The following is a 25,490-nucleotide window of genomic DNA, read 5'->3' on the forward strand; positions in this document are numbered from 1 at the left end:
GAAGTCTGGGGAAGGAAAAGATATCATCACTGAAGAGCAAGTTCTACTGCTCTCTCCCACTGATCAAATGTGATTTTTAGGGTAGAAACTGAGGCTGAGCGTGTGATCCAAATGAGCAGAGTGCTTCTAAGCAAAAGTTGAAAGTGGATTTATTTATATTAATGCCTGTCTCCCCCTCAAGACTGTAAGCTCTTTTTTTAGTGGTATTTTTTAAGCCCTTATTATGAGCCAGGCACTGTAATAATAATAATAATGATAATGGTATTTGTTAAGCGCTTACTATGTGCAAAGCGCTGTTCTAAGCACCGGAGCACTGTTCTAAGTGCTGGGCACTGTTCTGAGAGCTGGACTAAATGCCGGAGTAGACAGAAGCTAATCGGATTGGACACAATCTGTTGTCCCACATGGGGCTCACAGTATTAATCCCAATTTTCCATATGCGGTAACTGAAGCACAGACAAGTTAAGTGACTTGCCCAGAATCATACAACAGGATAGTGGCAGAGCTGGGATTAGAACTCAGGTCTTCATTCTGGGCAAAGAATGTGTCTACCAACTCTGTTATATTGTACCCTCCCCAGTGTTTAGTATATTCCTATGCACACAGTAAGCACTCAATTAAAAAAAGGATTTTAAGACTGGCTAAAGAGAGGCATCACATTGAGGGTGCCAGCATTTTAATAATAATAATAATAATATTAATATTATTATTATTATTAAAGCAGCATGGCTTAGTGGATAGAGCACGGGCCTGGGTCAGAAGGTCATGGGTTCTAATTCCAGTTCTACCACTTGTCTGCTGTGTGACCTTGGACAAGTCACAAATACCGCCACCTTTCTGGTTCAGTCTCTCATCCTATCGTGACTGGATTACTGTATCAGCCTCCTCTCTGATCTCCCATCCTCCTGTCTCTCCCCACTTCAGTCTATACTTCATTCTGCTGCCTGGATTATCTTTGTACAGAAATGCTCTGGGAATGTTACTCCCCTCCTCAAAAATCTCCAGTGGCTGCCTGTCAACCTACCCATCAAGCAAAAACCCCTCACTCTCGGCTTCAAGGCTGTCCATCACCTCACCCCCTCCTACCTCACCTCCCTTCTCTCCTTCTACAGCCTAGCCCACACCCTCCACTCCTCTGCCGCTAACCTCCCTGTACCTCGTTCTCGCCTGTCCCGCCGTCGACCCCTGGCCCACATCCTTCCCCTGGCCTGGAATTTCCTCCCTCCACACATCCACCAAGCTAGCTCCCTTCCTCCCTTCAAAGCCCTACTGAGAGCTCACCTCCTCCAGGAGGCCTTCCCAAACTGAGCCCCCTTTTCCCTCTCCTCTGCCCCAGCCCTACCTCCTTCCCCTCCCCACAGTACTTGTATATATTTGTACAGATTTATTACTCTATTTTACTTGTACATATTTACTATTCTATTTTTGTTAATGATGTGCATATAACTTTAATTCTATTTGTTCTGACGATTTTGACACCTGTCTACATGTTTTGTTTTGTTGTCTGTCTCACCCTTCTAGACTGTGAGCCCGTTTTTGGGTAGGGACCATCTCTATATGTTGCTGACTTGTACTTCTCTAGCACTTAGTACAGTGCTCTGCACACAGTAAGTGTTCAATAAATACGATTGAATGAATGAATGAAATGCCATCATCATCATTATTACTATTATTAATTGTGGTATTTGTTAAGCGCTTACTATGTGCCAGGCACTGTTCTAAGCACTGGGGTAGATACAAGCCAATCAAGTTGGACACAGTCCCTGTATCTCGTGGGGCTCACAGTCTCAATCCCCATTCTCCAGATGAGAGAACGGGGATTGAGACTGTGAGCCAGTTGTTAAGAGCTAACCTTAGGGCGGTGATGAAGCTATGAGCCCACTGTTCGGTAGGGACCGTCTCTATATGTTGCCAACTTGTACTTCCCAAGCACTTAGTACAGTGCTCTGCACACAGTAAGTCTTCAATAAATACGATTGATTGATTGATGACAAGAGGCACAGGTTACCCTGGGAAGGTCTCTGACCTGGTTCTGATCTCTTTACATTCACCCATAACCATTGAGCCCTTGATCACACTTCCTACCCCCTCAAGCAGAGAAATCCCAGGTGTTTATCAAGCCATGAGCATTTCCTCAAGGACAGAAAACTGCAGGAAGGATTTGGGGAAAATGGTTGCTTACTCTGCCCTTGTCCCGGCAGTCAATCTATCAGTCGTATTTATTGAGCACTTACTGCGTGCAGAGCACTGTATTGGGAGAGTAACAATAATAATAATAATAATATTTGTGGTATTTATTAAGCACATACTATGTGTCTGGCACTATACTAAGCACTGGAAGGATACAAGCAAATCAGGTTGGACACATTTCCTGTTCCACGTGGGGCTCTCAGTCTCCATCTCCAAGCATGTCACTTAATGAGAAGCAGCATGTCCTAGTGGAAAGAGAATGGGCCTGGGAGTCGGAGGATCTGGGTTCTAATTCAGGCTCCTTCACATACCTGTGGTGTGACCTTGGGCAAGCTACTTAACTTCCCTGTGCCTCACTTCCCTCATCTCAAAAACGGAATTCAGTACCTGTTCTCCCTCCTATCCTGAGCCCCACATGGGACCTGATTATCTGCTGCATACAGTGGTTGACACATAGTAAGTGCTTAACAAATGCCATTATTATTAGTAGTAGTATAAGATCATATTTTTACATGATATAATATTATACACTTACAATAATAATTAAACCAGGTGCATATGATGCATGTGGGTGACTTTTCACTCAGTGTGTGTTGGGAAGATGTGAAGAATGCACCCAGAAGGGAATTTATGAGTGGTTTTCAATTCCGGAACCTCAAAGGGACCAGCTCTGACATGTATCATGTGCAGACATCGGGAAGAAGCAGTGTGGCTCAGTGGAAAGAGCCTGGGTTTTGGAGTCAGACGTCATGGGTTCAAATCCTGGCTCCACCACTTGTCAGGTGTGTGACTTTGGGCAAGTCACTTCACTTCTCTGAGCTTCAGTTACCTCATCTGTAAAATGGGGATGAAGACTGTGAGCCCCCTGTGGGACAACCCGATCACCTTGTAACCTCCCTAGTGCTTAGAACAGTGCTTTGCACATAGTAAGTGCTTAATAAATGCTATCATTATTATTATTATCCCCATTTTGTAGGTGAGGTAACTGAGGCCCAGAGAAGTGAAATTAGTTGCCCAAGGTCAAACAGACAAGTGGCAGAGTCAGGATTAGAACCCATGACCTTCTGGCTCCCAGGCCTGGCTCCATCCACTATGCCATGCTGCTTCCCCACTGTGTGAGACTATTTGTCCCAAGGTCCTTGTCTGATTCTGGGGTCGGAACAGTGTAGTTCATCATTGAAATTAAGCACGAAAAAAATCTCCAGTGTAAATATATGACACTTAGAACCAAATGCCCAGAGAATCCATTCAAATCTTTGGTATTATACAAGGTTAGTCTTTTTTTTCTTTCCTGTCCTGTACATGTCCTTCCCCATTGCTCTTTTCTTTTCTGAGGTCTTCTCCAAAAGTCTGCCTTTCCTTTCCTTTTCTTGTGATAGTCGAGGCATTTAGGATCTTTTTTTTTAATGACTGAAGGCATCTCTGCCCTAGTCTACTTCCTTCATTCATTGAGAAGCAGCAGTGTGGCATACTGGGAAGAGCACAAGCCTGGGAGTCAGAGGACCTGGGTTCTAATTCCAGCTCTGCCACCTACCTGCTATGTGACCTTGGGCCAGTCACTTAACTTCTCTGGGCCTCAGTTTTCTTAACTCTGAAATGGGGATTCAATCTGTTCTGCCTCCTACTTAGACTGTGAGTCCCATATGGGACCTGATTGTCTTGTATCTACTTACCCCAGCACTTAGTAGAGTAGTTGGCACATAGTAAAAGCTTAACAAATAAATGTAGTTCATTCATTCATTCAGTCGTATTTATTGAGCACTTACTGTGTGGAGAGCACTGTAGTAAGTGCTTGGGAAGTACGGGTTGGCAACATATAGAGACGGTCCCTACCCAACAGCGAGCTCACAGTATTTCAATCTGTACCCGAGTTCCTTTGGGTCCCGTACTCATTACCTTTTCCTCTCCTGACAGCCGTCTTAAGATTTCTTAGAAGAAAGAAATTTACGAACTGCTAGGGACAACTATTCTTATTAATAATAATAATAGGAACAACTGCCAGTCTCCTGTGTTTGGAGTTCGGGCTTTTGGGCCTGCAACGTTATTTACACTTCAAGCTCCTCATGGCAAAGTGCCAAAGAATTGGGTTCCGTTCCCCATCTGGGACGATTTTGGGACTTTTGGGAAGACCTCAGGCTAGATTGTAAGCTCCTTGAGGACAGGGATCATGTCTGTCAACTCCATTGTATGGTACTCTTCTAAGTGCTTAGTATGTTGCTTAGCACAAAATAAGCATTCAGTAAATACCACTGACTGATGCTTCACTTATGAAAGCATTCTAATGGGTGAAGCCCAACAAAGGACTGGCAAAATGCCTTAATCGACATCATCTTCTCGATAATCTTTACTTCATGATCGCCTGTCAGTCAGTCCATCAATGGTATTTATTGAGCGCTTACTGGGTGCAGAGCACTGTACTAAGCTCTTGGGAGAGTACAGTATAACAGAGTTGGTAAACACATTTCTTTCCCACAAAGAGCAACATACTAGGCATTTAGGGATGTGACTGTGTATTTATTATTTATACAAATGTCTGTCTCCCCCTGTAGACTGTGAACTTATTGTGGGCAGGGAATGTGTCAATTTATTACTGTATTGTTCTTCCCCAAGTGCTTAGTACAGTGACTGACAAAGAGGCCTTCCTCAGAGGAATCTCCTAAGGCGAACTGGATAGGTGATGCCTATGTAGTTCCAATGACCCCTCGACATACACATTACCCAGTGGGGGCTAAGTGCTCCTTTGGCTTTGTCCACAGTATAGTAGACAGAGTAGTTTCCTAGGTAAAGTTTGACCTAGATAAGCAGTTCCATGCTGGTTCCTGAATAGAGCATTGGCAGCCTACTGTGAGCAGTAATGCCTCCTGGAAAATTTGGTTATTGCTTATTTAATTTGGAATAGTAGCCCACTGGGAAGGGACAGTGTCCCTCTCTAGGCACACTACCTGTGCTCAGTGAATGAGCCACGGGAAGGTAAACAATAGGTGTGCTTTATGAGAACAGGGAGAAGGCTGAAAGGATACACACTACAGATGTCACTAAAGGGACATTTCCCTCCTTACTTTAAGGATAGATTTCTTGGCGGTGTATGAGTCTAAGAAGCCTTTTTGATTCTTGAGTAGTAGAACAGTGCCTGGCAAATAGTAAGTACTTGACAAATACCATAATAATTACTAGTAATAACATGTATTAGTAATAATAGTACCTATTGAGCTACATCTTGAACTCCTTGTGGGCAGGGAACATTTCTACCAACTGTTATACCATCCCAGGCACCTAATAGAATCAATAAATACCATTAACAGATTGACAATTAAGCTCTGGCTCGTTGCAGAGCACTGCATCATGAGATGCGAATTGGATCAAAATGTGTGAGTTCCTTTATTAAAAATTTTAAAATGGTATTTGTAAGTGTTTACTATGTGCCAGGCACTGTTCTAAACCCTTGGGTAAATGCAAGATAATCAGGTTGGACACATTCCGTGACTCACATGGTACTCACAGTCTTAATCCCTGTTTTATAGATGAGACAACTGAAGCCCAGAGAGGTGAAGTGACTTGCCCAAGCCAGACAGCAGACAAGTGGTAGAGCAGGGATTTAGTCAGTCATATTTGTTGAGCACTTACTGTGTGCAGAGCACTGTACTAAGCACTTGGGAAAGTACAATATAACTATATAATAGACCCAGTTCCTTTAACCTCAGGGGACTTGTATCTCCTTGAGGGGTGCCACTAATGGCAGAAGGAACCAGCTTCTTCCAGAATGTCCCATTCGATTCTGGTGGTGGGAAGGGGTGGTGCTTTTTCCCTTTTTCCTCTCCTCCTCCCCATCCCTGCCCCCGCCCCTGCCACCTCTTTCCCCTCCCCACAGCACCTGCATACATGTTTGTACCTCTTTCCCCTCCCCACAGCACCTGCATATATGTTTGTACAGATTTATGACTCTATTTTACTTGCACATATTTAGTATTCTATTTATTTTGTTAATGATGTGCATTTAGCTTTAATTCTATGTGTTCTGATGACTTGACACCTGTCCACATGTTTTGTTTTGTTATCTGTCTCCCCCTTCTAGACTGTGAGCCTATTCTTGGGTCGAGAAGCACCGTGGCTCAGTGGAAAGAGCATGGGCTTTGGAGTCAGAGGTCATGGGTTCAAATCCCTGCTCCGCCAATTGTCAGCTGCGTGACTTTGGGCAAGTCACTTAACTTCTCTGTGCCTCAGTTACCTCATCTGTAAAATGGGGATTAAGACTGTGAGCCCCCTGTGGGACAACCTGATCACCTTGTAACCTCCCTAGCGCTGAGAACAGTGCTTCGCACATAGTAAGCGCTTAATAAATGCTATTATTATTATTATTAGGGACCATCTCTATATGTTGCTGGCTTGTACTTCCCAAGCGCTTAGTACAGTGCTGTGCATGTAGTAAGTGCTCAATAACTACAATTGAATGAATGGTGCTGTGTCTTAGCTCCCTATTGGCACAGGAAGTAGCTCCTCCCCAAATGCCCCAGTAGCCCTTGGGGCAGGTGTCCTGCTTCTGCTTCTCTCCTGCCAGACATAATGGGACTTGTGTGGCTAATAATGGGGCCCTCCTTGACCCCAGCCATGGTTCTTTTCAGCGGGAATCAATTTGACTGGCGGGATGTAGAGTCTCTGACCCTGTTGTGAGTAGCCGGATTCTCCAAGCCTTCGACTTAGAGAGGTTGAACTGTTGCGGCCAATTTCGACTTTCTGCGCTTTGTATGGGCTCAGCTAGCTCAAACGAGTTGGACTCCAAGGATCTGTATTTTTTCCAAGTTCAAAAAAAGAGAAAAAAAACTGTCTTCCTTGGCCACCTCCCTCTGTGCCCACAGAGGGCAAGAAAACATACTAGATAACTGGTATCAAAGGTAAAAGGTATGTGATCCCGTCATTGCCTCCAGATTTACACCCTGTCTAAAGAACAAGGTGAACTCACATGACAGTAATATCAAAGATGGGTGCGTTGAGAGGGTTGTGATAGCTTCAGGCAAGGATACTCTTCTTTTCGGGTGATGCATGACCGAAGATCCATTTTGTGGTGACATATGCTTCTCTCTTCCTCTTTCACATGGCTTCTGTTTTAAAACAAAAATGGTCTTTGTCAAGTGCTTACTATTCATCGAACACTGTTCTAAGTGCTTTGGTAAGTACAAGTTAATTTAGTTGGATGCAGTCCCTGTCCCACATGGGGCTAAGTAGGAGGGAGGTGTATTGAGTCCCCATTTTATATTGAGGAAACCGAGGCACAGAGAAATTAAGAGATTTGCTCAAGGTCACACAGTGAGGAATTGGCAGAGCTGAAATTAGAAACCAGGTCCTTTGATTTACAGACCCAGGCTTTGTTTCTTGGCCTTGTGTTGCTTTTCCTTCCTGCACCAGGGACTCTCTTGGGCTTCTGAAATCTCATTGCCATCTTCCCAGATTTCTTCTTGAGCCAACTTGAAAAACAATTAGTTCTTTCAAATTGTTTTCTTCAAGGAGCCTGCTTACTTCTTATCAACTCTCATTGCTTGCGAACTTAGTTACCTCTCTTGAAAGCAAGCTAGAGAGTCAAGCAGCTGTTTCCTTATCAAGAATTTATAGCAGCCTATTTGTTTGGAATTAACATATCTCATTAACTGTCTCAAGGACACCAACCAAATTTGCCTTTTAGAGAGCGTCTAAAAAACTTCCTTTTGGGCTAATCCTTTCTAGGAGATCTGCTTCTCTTAACTTCCTCCTTTCTATGGGGGTGCAAAGTGGAGAAGAAACTCATCAAGGCAGGTAGACCATGAGACTCATGTGGCATAGGGACTGTGTTCGATCTGATTAACTTAATAATAATGATAATAAATAATTATAGTACTGGTTAAGCCCTTACTATGTGCCAAGTGCTGTACTAAGTACTGAAGTAGATGCAAGTTAAGCAGGTTGGACACAGCCCCTGCCCCACATGGGGCTCACATTCTTAATCCCCATTTTACAGATAAGGTAACTGCGTCCCAGAGAAGTTAAGTGACTTGCCCAGGGTCACACAGCAGACTTGTGGTAGAACCAGAATTAGAACCCAGGTCCTTCTGACTCTTTGGCCTGTGCTCTATTCACTAAGCCACTCAACTTGTATCTACCCCAGAGCTTAAAACAGTGTTTGACACATGGTAAGTGCTTAACAAACGCCATTAAAAAATAAGGTAGAGCAAGCTAGTGTAAGACAGCAATCCTTTCAGACATTGACACTATCGAAAAGGAGAATCAAGCATGTCTGTAAGAGAAAAGGGGACAGAGTCATTTTTGAGCTCGTGTGCAATAGTTCCCTGTTGACTCTTTGGCTCAGAGAATTCCAATCTTATTGAGCTCTTCACCCCAAACGTTTGTTTCAACACTGTATTTCCCAGCTTGCCAGCACTCAGCAGAACCATTTCACAGTGACAATGCCTAGATCCTTGAGCATTTAATATTAATAATTGTGGTATTTGTCAGATGCTTTCTCCTTGCCAAGCACTGTTCTAAGTGCTGGGATAGAAGATGATCAGATTAGCCACTGCCTGACCCATATGGGTTTACAGCCTAAGTAGGAGGGAGAACAGGCATTGAATTCCCAGTTCGCAAATGAGGAAAATGAGGCTCAGAAAAGGGAAGTGACTCTTTTCCAGCAGCCAAGTGGTGGAGGTAGGTTTAGAACCCAGGTCCTCTGTCTCCCAGTCCTATGTTCTTTCTACTAGGCCCACACTGCTTCTGCATATTCTTGGCCTCTTCACATAGACAAGCAGCGTGGCTCAGTGGAAAGAGCCCGGGCTTGGGAGTCAGAGGTCATGGGTTCGAATCCTGACTCCACCACTTGTCGGCTGTGTGACTTTGGGCAAGTCACTTAACTTCTCTGTGCCTCAGTTCCCTCATCTGTAAAATGGGGATTAAGACAGTGAGCCCCATGTGGGACAACCCTGATTACCTTGTATCCTCCCCAGTGCTTAGAACAGTGTTTGGCACGTAGTAAGCTCTTAACAAATACCAACATTATTATTATTATTATATGCTGGTTTGGGATCTCCCTCTGATTTTGGTATGAGTTTGGTAACAGCAGAAAAGTAACCCTGTTTTAGCCCCTTCCTTCCCTTTGGGACCAGAATCATTTGGACCTTGGGTGAAATTTGGTGAGTTGTCTGCTATCCACCCTAGATTACCACAGCTCCTGTCTTCCTAACATCTGGAGATGGTGATTCTTGAGCCAATGAAAGGCTTATTAACGGGAAAGTCATTTCAGCCTCTGAGGCCTTGTGCCCGATCAGTGGCTGGAGAAACAAACTGCAATTGCTAGTCTGATCAATTTATAGCACTTCATTAATAGCCCAAGTGGTTTGAGAAAGAAGGCTGTGAAGGAGCTTAGCAATGTTCACTATTTCTCATTTTGAACTTAGCACAGATCATTCAAGCAGTAAAATGGCTTTAGAACCACATTTAATTCTTTAAAGGTAGGCTATTAAACAAATTGGTATATTGCATTTCATCCTAAGATAAACCAGCAACAGCTATTTGTTCGCATTTGTGGATACAGGGAAACACGGGAGGTAATATCCAACCTCCAAGGCTTTACGGAAGTTATTTGTCGTTCACCAGAGAAGTTACGATAAACATGCAAGTTATAAAATGATGTTTTTATATCCTACTTAAAAGCAAAACAGGTGCTATTATGGCCGTTGGATGTGCAGTGGAATATCACGAGGCTAATTGAAAAGGGAAACTTCAACGTTAACAAGCTGGCATCAGCAAGGTTTCCCTAATCGAAGCACAGTGAAGGAGGCAGGATTTCAGAACCTACCAAAGGAGCAGTGAAGATGAGGGCGACATTTTAAATAGAGGTCATGCCATAGGATGGCAGTAAGGCTGCTATCCTCCGGGAAACACATATCTGGGAACACAAATCTGTTAGACTCTCTGGGAGGATGAGAGACATGATTTGTTCTCTAGTTCCAGAGCTACCTTGGATTTTTCATGCAGAAATGTTGAGTCAATCAGTCAGTGGTATGTGTTGAGCACTTATTCTCTGTTAAGCACTTGAAAGAGTATGATGCAGCAGAGTTGATAGAGGCAATCCCTGACCACAAGGAGCTTTCAGTCTACAGGGAGAGACAGACACTAAAATTGATTAGGGATGGGGGAAATAGCATAGTAGAAAAATATTTACATATATACTGTGGGGCCGGGGTGAGTATCAGAGTTCTTAAGGGGTACGGAGACAAGTGTAGAGTCAACAGTTCATTCATTCAATCATATTTATTGAGTGCTTACTGTATGCAGAGCACTGTCCCAAGCGCTTGGGAAATAAACAGTGACATTCCCTGCCCACAACAAAAAGAGGGTGGATAAGTGAAATGGGGGCTTAGCTTAAGTGCTTACTGTGCTCTGTACATAGTAAGTGCTCAATAAATATGATTGATTGAAAGGTCTCCTGAAAGAGATGTGATTTTAGGAGTGTGGAACTCTTCATTTGCTTATTCATTAAATGACATTTACTGAGCACCTACTCTGCAGCGTGGCTTAGTGGAAAGAGCCTGGGCTTGGGAGTCAGAGGTCACGAGTTCTAATCCTGCTCTGTTACTTAGCTGATTGACCCTGGGCAAGTCATTTGACTTCTCTGGGCCTCAGTTCCCTCATCTGTCAAATGGGGATGAAGACTGTGAGCCCCATGTGGGACAACCTGATTACCTTGTATCTACCCCAGTGCTTAGAACAGTGCTTGGCACATAGTAAGTGCTTCACAAATACCAACAATATTATTATTACTCTGCACAAAGCACTGCACTAAGATCGGTGGGGAAACAATAGTAATGTCATTTATTGTGGTATTTTTAAGTGCTATGTGGACAAAACTGTACTAAGCACTGGCGAAGATCCAAAATCACCAGTTCTCACACATTCCCCATCCCACACGGGGATCAATGTAAGTAGGAGGCGGAACTGGTTTTGAATCCCCATTTTAGATGAAACTGAGGCACAGAGTAATTAAGTGATTTGTGCAAGATCAGCCAGCAGGCAAGTGGGAGGGCTGGGATTATATAAATTAGGAAAAATGCAAAGAAGGAATAAATGACATGGTCCTTCGTACTCACTTTAGGGGGTTTGTTGGGGTGAGGGTGGTTCGGAAGTTGGCAATGGGGATGTATGGGCAGGCCAAAATGCATACAGGAACATGAGGACGATGAGTATTGAAATAAAAAGATTGTTAGAAAAATCCTGTTTGATTTCTCCTTGATCTATTGGGAAAAAATGGATGGGTGAAGAGTAGAGGAAGAGCTAAATCTTCACAGCAAGAGGTGAGAAGATGGATTTGAAAGCCTGTTTATTTTCATATTTTGCAAATTTGATTTTGATGAAGGTCTTTCCAACTGATGTTATCAAATAACCAGGAAGTAGTTGGAAGATAGTCGCATCACAGGGGCACACATAGCTTAATTTTTTCAGTGGCCTTTCTCATGTCCAAAGAAAAATGGTTCTGGCTCTCTTTGTTCTAAAGCCAGGGAGAATAACCCTAGCTCCTGAACAGAGAACCTTTCTCTTCTTTTTGTTGTACTTTACAAAGCACTTAAAGTCCTAATACTCTGTCATTTCCACTGTCTGTAATTTATTTCAATGTCTGCTTCTCCCTCTAGACTGTAAACTCATTGTGGGCAGGGAAAGTGTCTACCAACACTGTTGTATTCTCCCAAATGCTTAGTCCAGTGCTCTGCATACAGTGTCTCAATAAATAGAATTTTTTATGGTATTTATTAAGTGCTTACTACGTACCAGACCCTAAGCACTGTGTTCTAAGTATTCTAAGCACTGGGGTAGATACGAGTTAGTTGGAAACAGTTTATGTCCCACATGGGACTCATACTCTTAATCCCCATTTTACAGATGAGGTAATTGAAGCCCAGAGAAGTGAAGTGACTTTCTCAATTACACACAGAAGACAAGTGGTGGAGCCGGGATTAGAACCCAGGTCCTTCTGACTCCCAGGCCAAGGCTCTAGCCTCTAGGCCATGCTGCTTCCCAATTGATTGATTAAATAATGGATTGATAATTCATTCAAATAATTCTCATTTGATTCATTCAGTGCATTGCTCCCAGAAGACTCAATAAATACTATTATTTCTACTTCTCCACAAATTGAATCAGAGAGTTGAGTAAATATGTTTCAGGTTTGACCACTATAGACAGCCCCGTGGGGATCATTCATGCACAATCCCAGCACTTTTTCATCTAAAACAAACTCTGCTTTCTAAGTGACTAGGTTAATTACCTTAACATTCCACTTCAAAGGCCCTTTGGAAAACACCTAACAGGAACAATTGTAGATGAGCATAAATACAGTTCAGCACACTTTAATCCTCACCTGGCACTTCAGGCCCTCTCCCAGGGGAGGAGAATGCAACCTGACATGGGTAAAAGTTGAATCTTCCCACCAATTACACCTGCTTTTCTTTCTCTCTCCTTGGCCGCTCCTTTATCTGAGAGAGAGCTGTTGATATCCCACCTGTTGCCTCTCACCTATCCAATAAGGGGTGCAAATTGTTCTTCCTAGGTGACAGAAATGGACCTGTCAGTCAGAGACGAGAAAACAACCACAGACTGAAGTGACATAATTGTACCTTGACAAAGGAACAAATGTGATGTTTCTACACTAACAACCAGCCTGATCCAGATTTTGTTTTCATGGGGTAGTACACATGTGGAATGTGGAGGGTCATTACGTTTTCAGCATTTTCAAATATTCCATCTCACTTTGAGGGCTACCCCTCATTCAACTTCCTGTCTGGCTTCTTCTGTGCAGGCATCAGAAATGAATAGTCAGAAAAGCAAAGATGTTTTTGTTAGATTTGGTGACAGTTTAGCATGGATGTGGCTTTAGCCAGTCAGTCAATCGTATTGATTGCACACTTACTGTGTGCCGAGCAGTGTACTAATTTTTTGGGAGAGTACAATATAACAATATAACAAACAGACATACTCCCTGTCCAAAACCAGTTTACAGTCTAAAGGGGAAGGCCGACGTTAGCCATTAGCTAGGGGTCTAGGTGTGCTTCCCCTTTTGGAACTTGGAGTAATTCCACTGAAGCATGCTCCTCTCTCCTCCCCAACCCCCTGCCTTCTGCCTCTAAGCTTCCCATTTTTAATTTTATTTTTTATGGTATTTCTTAAGAGCTTACCATGTGCCAGGCACTGCACTACACCTTCGGGTAGATACAAGATCATTAGGTTGGACACAGCACCTGTCCCTCTTGGGATTCCCAGTCTTTAACCCCATTTTATTAATGAGAAAACTGAAGCACTGAGAACTTCAGTGACCTACCCAAGGCAGAGTTGGAATTAGAACCCAGGACCCTCTGGCTCCCAGGCCCATTCTCTATCCACTAGGCCATGCTGTTTCTAAAGGGTTCCCTGCCATCCAAAGTCAATTTAGGATCCCATCTCCAGAGCATCCTGGTCCCTTAATGGCAATTAGTTAGGAATCCCCCTGGAAGCTGGGGTAGATATGAATATTTCATCCAACAGAAAGGTCAAATTCAGAATAACACTCTCAAGAGATTTTCTATTTTTGAAACTGGAAAACTGGAGCAAGGCAGAAATTGCTTTGAAAATGGTCTTGGCTTAAATCAACTAAATCTAAAACACAGAAGCTCTGAGTTCCTTCAGTGGTTCAGAGGTCTGATAGAAATAAGCACCCTCAAGTCCTCTAGAGTGTACGTTTGTTGTGGGCAGGGAATGTGTCCACTAATTCTCGATTATGACTCTCCCAAGCTCTGTGTCACGTTCTGCACATAGTAAGTGCTCAATAAGTACCGTTGATTGAGTGAGTATGCATCCCACTTGTATTTTCAACTCTTGCTTTGAGGATGTGTGATAGTGTATAGTATGAAAACAAAGCAATTTACAACAGCACAGCACCAAATTAAAAAAAATAGATCTTCTATAGAATACCTGAGTACCCTTGAACATCACTGATTACTTCTCATGTAGAATGCGTGGACCTAAGACTAAGAGGACCTGGGTTCTAATCTCAGCTCCACCTATAGGAAAGTAGGTAGACACATTTTCTGTCATCAAAGTATTCACGCTTTAAAGGGGGAGTCATACATTAAAATGAATTACTTATAAGAGAATGGGAGAATACAAGGCTATGGATGTTATTAAAGTGCTTACTATGAGTCATGCACTCTTCTAAGCATTGGGGAAGATACAGGGTTATCAGGTTGGACACAGTCCCCACCCCACATAGGGCTTGGTACAAGACTATAAACCCCTGGTACAAGGGAGTTGGATTTAATCCCCATTTTATAGGTGAGGAAACTGAGGCTCAGAGAAGTGAAGTAACTTGTTCAAGGTCACACAACAGACAGGTGGCAGAGCTGGGATTAGAACTCAGGTTGGGACTGTGGTGAGTATGAAGTGCTTAAGGGGTACAGATCCAGGTCTGGTTTGAATTCAAAAATAAAACCCAATTCTCTGTGTGTAGGAAATTCAAGTCAGTGTTAAGAAGGTGATTGTTTTTCCCCATAGATAAAAAGTGACAGAGTTTTGGCACAGTCTTCTTGGGGATTTTGGGGGCTGCTTCTTGGAGAAGCAGCGTGGCTCAGTGGAAAGAGCACGGGCTTTGGAGTCAGAGGTCATGGGTTCTAATCCCTGCTCCGCCAATTGTCAGCTGTGTGACTTGGGCAAGTCACTTAACTTCTCTGTGCCTCAGTTACCTCATCTGTAAAATGGGGATTAAGACTGTGAGCCCCATGTGGGACAACCTGATCACCTTGTAACATCCCCAGCGCTTAGAACAGTGCTTTGCACATAGTAAGTACTTAATAAATGCTATTATAATAATAATAATAATTATTATTATTTCATGGAAGCTCTTAAAATATTTCCTAAACCCTAGAAGTGCCTACTGGAATGTTCTGCTGTTGATGTGTGATGAATATTTCCATGATATATAGTATTGGGTAATCCTTTGGAGTTTTGAGGACAATATATTATATTCCAAGAGTAAATTATTTCTACTACTACTACTAAAAATAATATCAACATGGTTATTATTTAAGCATTTACTATGTGCTAAGACTGTACTAAGCACTGGGATAGATACACAATAATGAGGTCAAACATAGTCCCTGTCCCTCAACAGGCTCCCATTGTGATTAGGAGGAAGAACAGGTATTGTATCTCCCTTTTACAGATAAGAAACTGAGGCACAGAGCAGTTAAGTGACTTGCCCAAGGTCACAACAGGCAAGTGGCAGAGTCAGAATTAGATCCCAAGACGTCTGAGTCCCAGGCCTATGTGCTTTCCATAAGGCCATACAGAGTACGTTAATGTATTCTACAGGTATCTGTTGGTCATTTCTGAAAATATTTTTTCATGCCTCATAATCAATATAGCTTTGTATTCGCTTATGAGCTTGGAATCATAACTTTCCAATGCTCATTCGCTTGTGTAGGCTGAGTTACTAATGCCCCTTATTATGGAAATAAAACCTGTGCCACTCTCCTGCATGTTCAAAAATTCGGTCTCCGCCTTCCTGGTGTTTAGGCCCGAAATACTGGCTTCTCTTCTGGGAATGAAACATCTCCTGTTTTGACAGCCTATTCAGGTGCCAGAGGAAATATCCTAATTGCTCCTTGGTACAAAATGTAACATTTTGTTCTGTTTAATGTGAGTTAATTATCCAAAGTTCAAATTTAAACCGAGTTATATCCCAAACTGAAGATGCTGTGAAAACTATGTAAATGTGTCTTTAACCAAGTGCTCTTTGAAAATGAAAACCATATCCACCTGTCACCTATTAAATCCACCTTTTTAAAAGGAAAGCAATGGCTGATTATACTAATTTTACCCTGTTGGTAACTGTCACTAATCTTCAGCACATTCAATGTGCTTCGCTCTTGTGAATCTTCCATTCCCCTGATGCCATAAATATTCCATAAAATATTCAAAGCCAGTCCACAGCCAAGTAATAACAAATGTCAAATGCCACATTAGGAAGATTCATGGCCATTTGAACTATAAATTTTATATAAAGCCTAACTTATTGTGATCATTCATACAGGAGTGTGATGCTGCAATTAGCATCAACACCTTTATTAGTAGGGCATGATTCAAGCCAAGTTAATAGAGACTATTTATATCAATTGGCCTATCAGCTTTCTGTGTAACCACCACGTTTTTCTTTCCTTAGTGGACATGAGTCGGGAATAAGGAGAATGTGTTGAAAGTGGCCTGTTCTCTTAAAATCTCAGTGTGACTGGTTAGACATCAAAGTTCTACTTTTTCAAAGATCCCAGAAAACTTCTTTTCTCTGCACTAAAATGGATGGAGAGATGATAGAAGGAATGCATTTTAATAACCTTTCTTTTCTCTGTTGGTTGATCAGTCAGTGGTGTTTTTTAAAATTATATCTGTTAAGTGCTATGTTGCAGACACTGGTTTAAATTACAGGGGTAGATATGAGTCAGTCAGGTTGGATACAGTTTATGTCCCACATGGGGCTCACAGTTGTAATCCCCATTTTACAGATGAGGAAACTGAGGTACCCAGAAGTTGAGTGACTTGCCCAAGGTCACAGAGCAGATAAGTCGTGGTGGTGGGATTGGAACCCAGATCCTTCGACTCCCAGGCCCATGCTCTTTCCACTAGGCCATACTGCTTCTCATTGAAGGATTACTATGTGCTGAGCACTGTTTAAGTGCTTGGGAGAGTACAACACAATAGAAGTTATAGCATTGATCCAAGCCCTCAAGTGCTTACATTCTAGTGGGGAAGACAGACATAGTAATAAATTACAGAGAAGAGAAACAGCAGAGTATAAGGATATGTACATAAGTGCTGTGGGGATGGGGATAAAGTAATTTTTAGATTACTTAAGGGCTCTAGGCCCATGTGTGTAGGTGACACAGAAGGGAGGGAGACTAGGGTGAGGAAAAGAGAGGTTTCTCAGGGAAGGCTTCAAGGAGGAGAGATGATTTTAGTAAAATTTGAAGATGTGGGAGAACTGTGGTCTGTTGGATATGAAGGTGGGGGGAAACTCTGAGCCAGAGGGAGGACACAAGCAAGAAACTGGCAGTGAGAGAGACTAGATTGAGTTACAGTGAGCGGATTGGTGTTAGAGGAGTGAAGTGTGTGAACTGGAGATTCTTAGCGAGTTAGAGAGGAGCATGAGAGCTGATTGAATGCTTTAAAATGTATTGTAAGGAGTTTCCTTTTAATGCAGTAATGCATGGGCAGCCATTGGAGGTTTTTGTGGAGTGGGGAAAACGTGGACTGAAAAGTTTTTAAACCAACTTTCTAAAACCTCTCAGGGCAGCAGAGTGAAGTATGGACTGCAGTGGGGAGAGACCAGATGCAGGGAGGTCAGCAAGGAGGCTGATGAGTAATCAAGGTGGGGTAGGATAAGTGCTTGAACCAACTTGGAAGCAGCTTGGATGGAAGGGGAATATTCTAGAGATGCTGTGAAGGTAGAACTGACAATATGTTGTGACATAGTATGTGGATTGAATGAGAAAGACGAGTTGTGGATCATGCCAAGGTTACAGTTTTATTAGACAGGAAGGATGGTTGCGTTGTCTTCAGTGATGGGAAAATCATGGGGCAGGAGAGGGCTTGGGTGAGAAAGCGATGGTTCATGTTCAGTTTGAGGTACATCCAAGTAGAGCTGCTCTGAAGGCAGGAGGAAATGTGAGACTTCAGAAAAGGAGAGCGGTCAGGACTGGAGAGACAGATTTGGGAATCATCTGTGGAGAGATGGTACCTGAAGCTGTGGAAGAAAATGAGTTCTCCAAGGGAGGGGGTTCAGTTGGAAAAGATAAGCAGAACCAGAACTGTCCTCTACTACCTAGTAGCGTTTATTTTATGTATTGATTTGGACTGGTTATTGAGCCAAGCAACTTAAACAGGCAGCACCATCCCTGACTTCTCATTTGTAATTCAAAACAGAAATATAATTCCAGCCACAAATCGGCACACACATTACAAATTGAGTCTGTATTTTGCAGATAGGGGAGCCTGGGAAGACATGTTGGGAATGGGTGAGGTGGCTATTGGCTATCTTAATAACAATAACAATAATAATAATAATAATAATAATAATTGTTGTGGTATTTGTTACACCCTTACAGTGTGCCATGCACTGTACTAAGTGTTGGGGTAGATACAAGGAAATTGGGTTGGACACAGTCCCTGTCGCACAGAAGGCTCAAAGTCTTAATCCCCTCTTTACAGATGAGGTAACTGAGGCACAGAGAAGTTAAATGATTTGCTCAAAGTCACACAGCTGACAATTCGCAGAGTTGGGATTTGAACCCATGACCTCTGACTCCAAAGCCCATGCTCTTTCCACTAAGCCACACTACTTCTTGTGCCCATCTCTCCCATGAATCCTCCTCTTCCTCTTCTAAGAATGCTTCAGTCCCCTCCAGAGACCGTAGCTGTAAGGACTGAAGGAGCTGCCTGAGTCCTTTTTCTTGTGATAAGATTCCTGGAAAGTTCCTTGAACCTACCTCAAGGTCATAAGTGCAAACGAGGGTTGCCTTTTTACCTCCTTAACCTCTTCTCTCTTGCCCTTGCTCCTCTCTCCACCAGCATTTCAGTCTTCAGAATCATTATTCATTTATTTTTGATGGTGTTTGTTAAGCACTTACTGTGCACCAGGCACAGTAAATCCCCATTTTAGCGATGAGGTAACTGAGGCACAGAGAAGTTAAATGACCTGCCCAAGGCCACACAGCATACAATTAGGAGAGCAGAATTAGAATCCATGACCTCCTATCTCCCGGGCCCAGGCTATGTCCACTACACCATGCTGCTTTCCAAGCTGCTTCTTTATGGCCATGGCTGATATTTGAGTAAACATAATAGAGTGCTCTCAGTTTCTCCCTCTATTCATCCCCCCTCCCATTCATTCAATCGTATTTATTGAGCACTTACTGTGTGCAGAGCACCTTACTAAGCACTTGGGAAGTACAAGTCAGCAACATATAGAGATGGTCCCTACCCAACAACAGGCCTCCCAGCCCCACAGCATTTATGTATGCACCTGTAATTTATTTATTTCTATTAATGCCTGTCTCCCCTTCTAGACAGTAAGTTCACTGTGGCAAATGCTTACTTAGTACAGTGCCCTGCACACAGCAAGTCTCAGTTAATATGATTGACTGACTGATTGACTCAGTTTAATTGCCATTGAACATCTTCATAAGGAGAAGAAAGCATCTGCCACAGGAAATGATTTCCCTAAGTCAGGAAGCCCTGCCCCTCCGAGTGAAGTCCACCCAAAAACAAAAGATCAAACGGATTTCTTTTATTCAACATAAAGATAAAAATTTGCTGGAAAAAAATCTTGGTGACCTAGTCAACTATGGGGTTATGCTCATATTTTTGAGTCCAGATAGTTCAAAAAACAAGTTTTTCACTAGGCCTAAATTCCTGGTTTCTTGGGTGTACACTCAGGAAAGAGTAATCTGTTTCATATATGTCCACATTTTATACAGTTTTCCAGCAAGGGACATGTGTGTCCTCTAAGCATGTCACTTACTGAGAAGTAGCATGTCCTAGTGGAAAGAGAGTGGGCCTGGGAGTCAGAGGATCTGGGTTCTAATTCAGGCTCCTTCACATACCTGTGGTGTGACCTTGGGTGAGCTACTTAACTTCTCTGTGCCTCACTTCCCTAATCTGAAAAATGGAATGCAACACCTGTTCTCCCTCCTATTCTGAGCCCCACATGGGACCTGATTATCTGCTGTGTACAGTGGTTGACACATAGTAAGTGCTTAACGAATGCCATTATTATTAGTAGTAGCATAACATTATATTTTTACATGATATAATATTATACACTTACAGTAATAAACCAGGTATATATGATGCATGTGGGCTACTTTTCACTCAGTGTGTGTTGGGAAGTTGTGAAGAATGCTCCCAGAAGGGAATTTATGAGGGGTTTTCAATAAGGGATCTGCTCTGACATGTACCATGTGCAGACATCGGGAAGAAGCAGCGTGGCTCAGTGTAAAGAGCCCGGGCTTTGGAGTCAGACGTCATGGGTTCAAATTCCGGCTCCACCACTTGTCAGCTGTGTGACTTTGGGCAAGTCACTTCACTTCTCTGCGCTTCAGTTACCTCATCTGTAAAATGGGGATGAAGACTGTGAGCTCCCCGTGGGACAACCCAATCACCTTGTAACATCCCCAGTGCTTAGAACAGTGCTTTGCACATAGTAAGTGCTTAATAAATGCTATCATTATTATTATTATTGTACCATGTACGGAGATAGATTTCATTAGCATAAGAGGTTTAAATACAGATCTGCCCCCAAAGGGTTTATTTCTTCACAGTTTGATTGGGTCTTGTTATATTCCCCTGTAAGGGGGGTGGTAAACCTTTTACAGAAGGAAGGTCAGGGCCTCTGATTTGTATTGACTTGTTTTAAATTTTGTTTGCCCTTTTTGGCTTCTTGGATGTAATGAGTTAATGCCTTAAGGGCAGCCTGTCAAAGGGTGATAAAACCCCAGGCTCAGCAGAGGAGGTTAGCTCAGTTCTAAGTGTATCCTTAATTAGCACAGCTGAGAAATTTAGGAGTGAGGATTAAATATTTTTTGTCCAGGGAATGGGCTAAATGTCACATATTTTATGGTGCTTTATTCTCTCTCTGATTTGAAAATACATGAAAAACCCACAGATCGTTGGACTGTCAGGTGAGCTGAGATTCTGTCTTGGGAGCAGAAGAAAGGGGGAAGGAAATGAAACTTGTAAGTGTCAATGTACATGTGCGAACTTGTAGGGCTTCCTGGACTTAGATTTTTGGGGAAGCTTAATTTTTATTTAGAAAATGGTCATTCAAGGAGCAATAGCTCATGGGAAATACGCTGCTAAATGATCCACTAGACTGGATCCTTACCTGCTGTAACACTGCTCAGTCCTATGCTGTTATACTGCTTATCCACCCTACTCCACTCATTGCCTCCACCAACTATTCCACCAGACCTTTATCTCCAGAAACCCTTGAATCTCCCACTATCCCATCCCTTCCCCCTGATGATCTTAGATTGTGAGCCGCTGAAGGGTAGGGTCCGTGTTCACTTACACCTGTGTATCTTCTCCCAGCATTTAGTATAGTGCCCTGCACACAAAAAGTCCTTAATAAATACTATTATTACTTATCAACTTTTTTGTTGATAAAATTGAAACCATCAACCCTGACCACTCCTAAAAGCTCCCCCTCACCTCTCCAGTTCCATTTCCATCCTCTCACCTTTCTTAGCCATCATCCATCCATTCAATTGTATTGACTGATTGATTGATTGATCATACTTCAAGATGTCACTTGTTTTTCGCATCTTCCCCTCAGCCTGTGTATCTGACCCACTGTGTCACTCTCACCCATTCTTTCTCCATCACTGACTGTCATCTTTAACTACCCTCTCTGCTGTTTCATTCCCTTCTGCCTTCAAACTTGCTCACATCTCCCCATCCTGAAATTGTGGATCCCATCAGACCCTCAACCTTCTGCTCAGTCTCCTTCCTCCTATTTCTGCCCAAACTGCTAGAATGGATTTCATGTGATCACCACCTCCACTTAGTTTCCTTCAACACACTTCTTGACCCTCTATAATCTGGTTTCATCTCCCTTAACTACAGGGAGACTGCTTTCTTCAAGGCCACCGATGACCTCTCACAGATAACACCCTTTTATCTTTTCTAATTCTCTTCTACATTTCAGCTCCCTCTGACACTCCAGCCAACTCCTTTGTGCTGGAAACACTATCTAATCTTAGTTTTCTTGTCCCAGTTTACCTTTCTGTATGATCCCTCTGAGTCTCTCTCTGGCTCTTCCTCCCTCCACCTCATGCCCTGTCCTCTGCCTGAAAGTTTCTCCACCACATTTGAGAGACCACTGTCATATTCAAAGTCCTTCTGAAATCTCATCTCCTCCAAGAGGCTTACACTGATTGATTTTTAATCTCCCCATTTAACATCCCCCAAATACCATGTCAGCACTTTGATACACCATCTGAGCACTTTAGTCGCAACCCCTCTTAACACTTAAGTACTGTAACTCTAGACGGTAAGCTCCTTGTGGGCAGGAATCACAAATAACAAGTCAATTGTATTGCATGCTCCTAAGTGCTCAGTACAGTGCTCTGCCCACCATAAGTGCTCAATAAATATATTGATTGATTTCCTCTTATTTGTAATCTACTTTGGTATTTACCTCCTCCTGGACTGCATGCTTGTGCATCCAACAGAAACTCCTTACCATTGGCTTTACATCACTCAGTCACCTTGCCCCCTCCTACCTTACATTTCTGATTTTCTGTTACACCCCAGCCCACACACTTTGCTTCTGTAATGCCAACCTACTCATTGTACCTCAATCTCGTCTATCTCGTCACTAACCCTTCACCCACGTCCTCCCCCTGGTCTGGAACTCCCTTCCACTTCATATGTGACAGACCTTTACTCTCCCCACCTTCAAAGTCTTATTAAAACCATTTCTTCACCAGGAGGCCTTCCATGACTAAGCCCTTACTTCCTCTTCTCCCCCTCTTTTCTTTGTCACCCTTGCACTTGTCTCTGCACCCTTTATTCCCCCCTCCCTCAGCCCCACATCACTTACGTACATGTCTTTAAATTGTTTCTTCATGAAAATGTTTAGCTCCTCTTCTAGCTCCCTGTGGGTAGGGGATGTATTTACCAATTCTGTTATATTGTACTCTTCCAAGCACTTAGTACAGTGCTCTGTATGCAGTACAGTAAGTATGAACATTTGCTTAATTGATGCATCTAGTCTACTAATTCTATTTTACATTTCTGAGCACTCAGTACAGTGCACTGTACACAGTAAGCACTCAATATGATTGAGGCGTCTAGTCTAGTGATTATATTTTAAGTTCCTGAGGACTTGTTACAGTGCTCTGCTCATAGTAGGCATTCAATGGTATTGACTGACTGACCTAGCTTATCAGCAGCCATGCCCGAGGTCAGAAGAGCAGAAAAAACTATATCTGACTCACCCAAAGAGCTCTTATTATTCTTGTCAGCTAGTAACAAAGACACTTGGTGCAAAATCACACTTTTATTTTGAAAACAACAACAACACAAAAAAACTATTGCAAATGTTTCAGCTGTTGAGAAACATTTAGAATTGTACATGTTTTATAAAAACATGCCTTTTTTGCCTGTGGAGACTGTCACTCTCACAATTTCTTGAGATTAAAAAAGGAGTTTTAAAATGTCAGAAAACTGTACTTTCTAATTGGTTGTCATGTTGGTCATGTTCTGAACAACTGGATATTTGATGGCATAATTTATTGAAAATATAAATATGTCAACATTATGGTCTCGTCATTAACTCATACTTATTACACATCTGTTTTATGTCTCCTTTAGCCACATGCTTCTCCCTGCTGATTTAGTGCTTGGGTTTCAGGCTGGGTTTGCGGTCTTATTAACTCATTTGGGTTTTATATTTCCAATCTCAGTGTCTGTGGTGTGTAATTTGGGGAGGAAAGTAGGTTTTTCATTCTAGGACTTTTCATGGGCTGTAGTTCATTCACCACAGACTCTCCATGACACTGAAAAAAAAGACTGTTTTATGTTGTGAATGAAGTTACCTGTAGAGGATATGTTTTACTTATCATCATCAACATCATCAATGGTGTTTATTGAGCACTTACAATGTGCAGAGCACTGTACTGAGTGCATGGGAGAGTACTATACAACAGTTAGCAGAAATGTTCCCTGCCTACAATGAGTTTACAGTCTGGTAGGGAAAGACAGACATTAATATAAATGAATATAAATAAATATGTTCATTCATTTAGTGGTATTTATTGATCACTTACTGTGGGCAAAGCACTGTATTAAGTGCTTGGGAGAGTACAATATAACAAGAAATAGACACATTCCTGCCAACAACAAACTTACAGTTTAGAGGGGTAGCTTACAGTTTGGTGGGGGGTGAGAGAGGCATTATAAGGGTTCCTATATTGGTCTTTTGTTGGAAAGAGGTCTGGTGTATCATTCTGGGATTTCCATTGTCTCGGAATTTAGACTCTGAGATTGATTATGTGCCTAATAAAAAAAACAAAAGTTAACTAAATTCTACTTTCCACTGAACACACCTGCTCCCCAAGGAAGTCAGTGAATCAAAGTATTTTATAAAGTTGCTCCTGTTCAGAACCATGCATGTGTAGGTAGAACATGATTTCTGTTATGGGTTTTGGGTAACCCCGAGGAGAAGATTCATTCCCTATGGGAGAGTTTGGAAACTTGGATGCACAATTGAAGCAGCATGGCCTAGTGGAAAGAGAATGGATGTGGGTGTCAGAAGACTTGGCTAGACTCTAAGCTCATTGTGGACAGGAAATATTTCCCCCAACACTGTTATGTCACACTCTCCCAAGCATTTAGTACATTGCTCTACATGCAGTAAGTGCTCAGTGATTACGACTGGTTGATGGTTAATTGATTTTAATCCCGGCTCTGCCACTTGCCTGCTGTGTGACATTGGGCAAGTCACTTAATTTGTCTGCAAAATGGGGATTCAGTACCTGTGCTCCCTCCTACATAGACTGCAAGCCCCATTTGGGACCTGGTGATATTGTTTTTTCCCCAGCGTTTAATGCAGTGCTTGGCATGTAGTAATCACTTATCAGAAACCACAATTTATTCATTATTATTATTATTATTATTATTATTATTAATAATAATAAGATAAGGATGGAAAAGATTTCAGTTCACATGCCTGTCTTCAGGTGCATTTTCAATAGTCATAACCATCAGCAGATCTTCACTGTTGGTAATTGGGCCATATCACTGAAAAAGATGTTGGTTATATGTCTGTGTCATTGCTCTGCTCACTGCAACACAGTTTCTCTGGATCAGACAGAGGACAAATATTAACATTATCAGGATACCAAAAATGCTGCAGTTGGGGAGCCAAGATAGAGCATATGTGGGAAGAGAAACCATAGCATACATTTTGAAGTTACGGTGAACCCAGTGGTATAATCACAGTCCGTTGGAAGAGAACCGAAGTAGAAAGAGTAGCCTGGTGTATGGCAGGCAGCATGGAGGGTGTTTTCCTAAAATAAAAGCTCTGGGAATTTGGGATTATCAAGAGACAGACTCTAACAGAGCAACAGGTACCACATGTGGCAAAATCATCAGCACAGGAAGGGATTTTCTCTCCCTGCTCACACTAAGGAATAGACTGGTGGTCGATTGTAGGCCTTTTGAACTCCCTCATCTCCTCACCCCCCATATATAATCCTGGCTCT

The 25,490-nt window shown here is 42.5% G+C and overlaps 1 long non-coding RNA gene across 1 annotated transcript in view; it reads right to left on the minus strand.

Moving 5' to 3' along the window:
* Nucleotides 1-17,730: 17,730 nt before the first annotated feature.
* Nucleotides 17,731-25,490, minus strand: part of LOC119930092 — a 37,967-nt gene continuing 30,207 nt past the window's right edge. Inside the window, exon 2 of the long non-coding RNA XR_005451623.1 lies at nt 17,731-17,871. This is a non-coding gene — a long non-coding RNA (uncharacterized LOC119930092). The remainder of the gene's footprint in view (nt 17,872-25,490) is intronic.

This window comes from Tachyglossus aculeatus, chromosome 6 (assembly GCF_015852505.1).
Source record: "Tachyglossus aculeatus isolate mTacAcu1 chromosome 6, mTacAcu1.pri, whole genome shotgun sequence".
Lineage (NCBI taxonomy): Eukaryota > Metazoa > Chordata > Mammalia > Monotremata > Tachyglossidae > Tachyglossus > Tachyglossus aculeatus.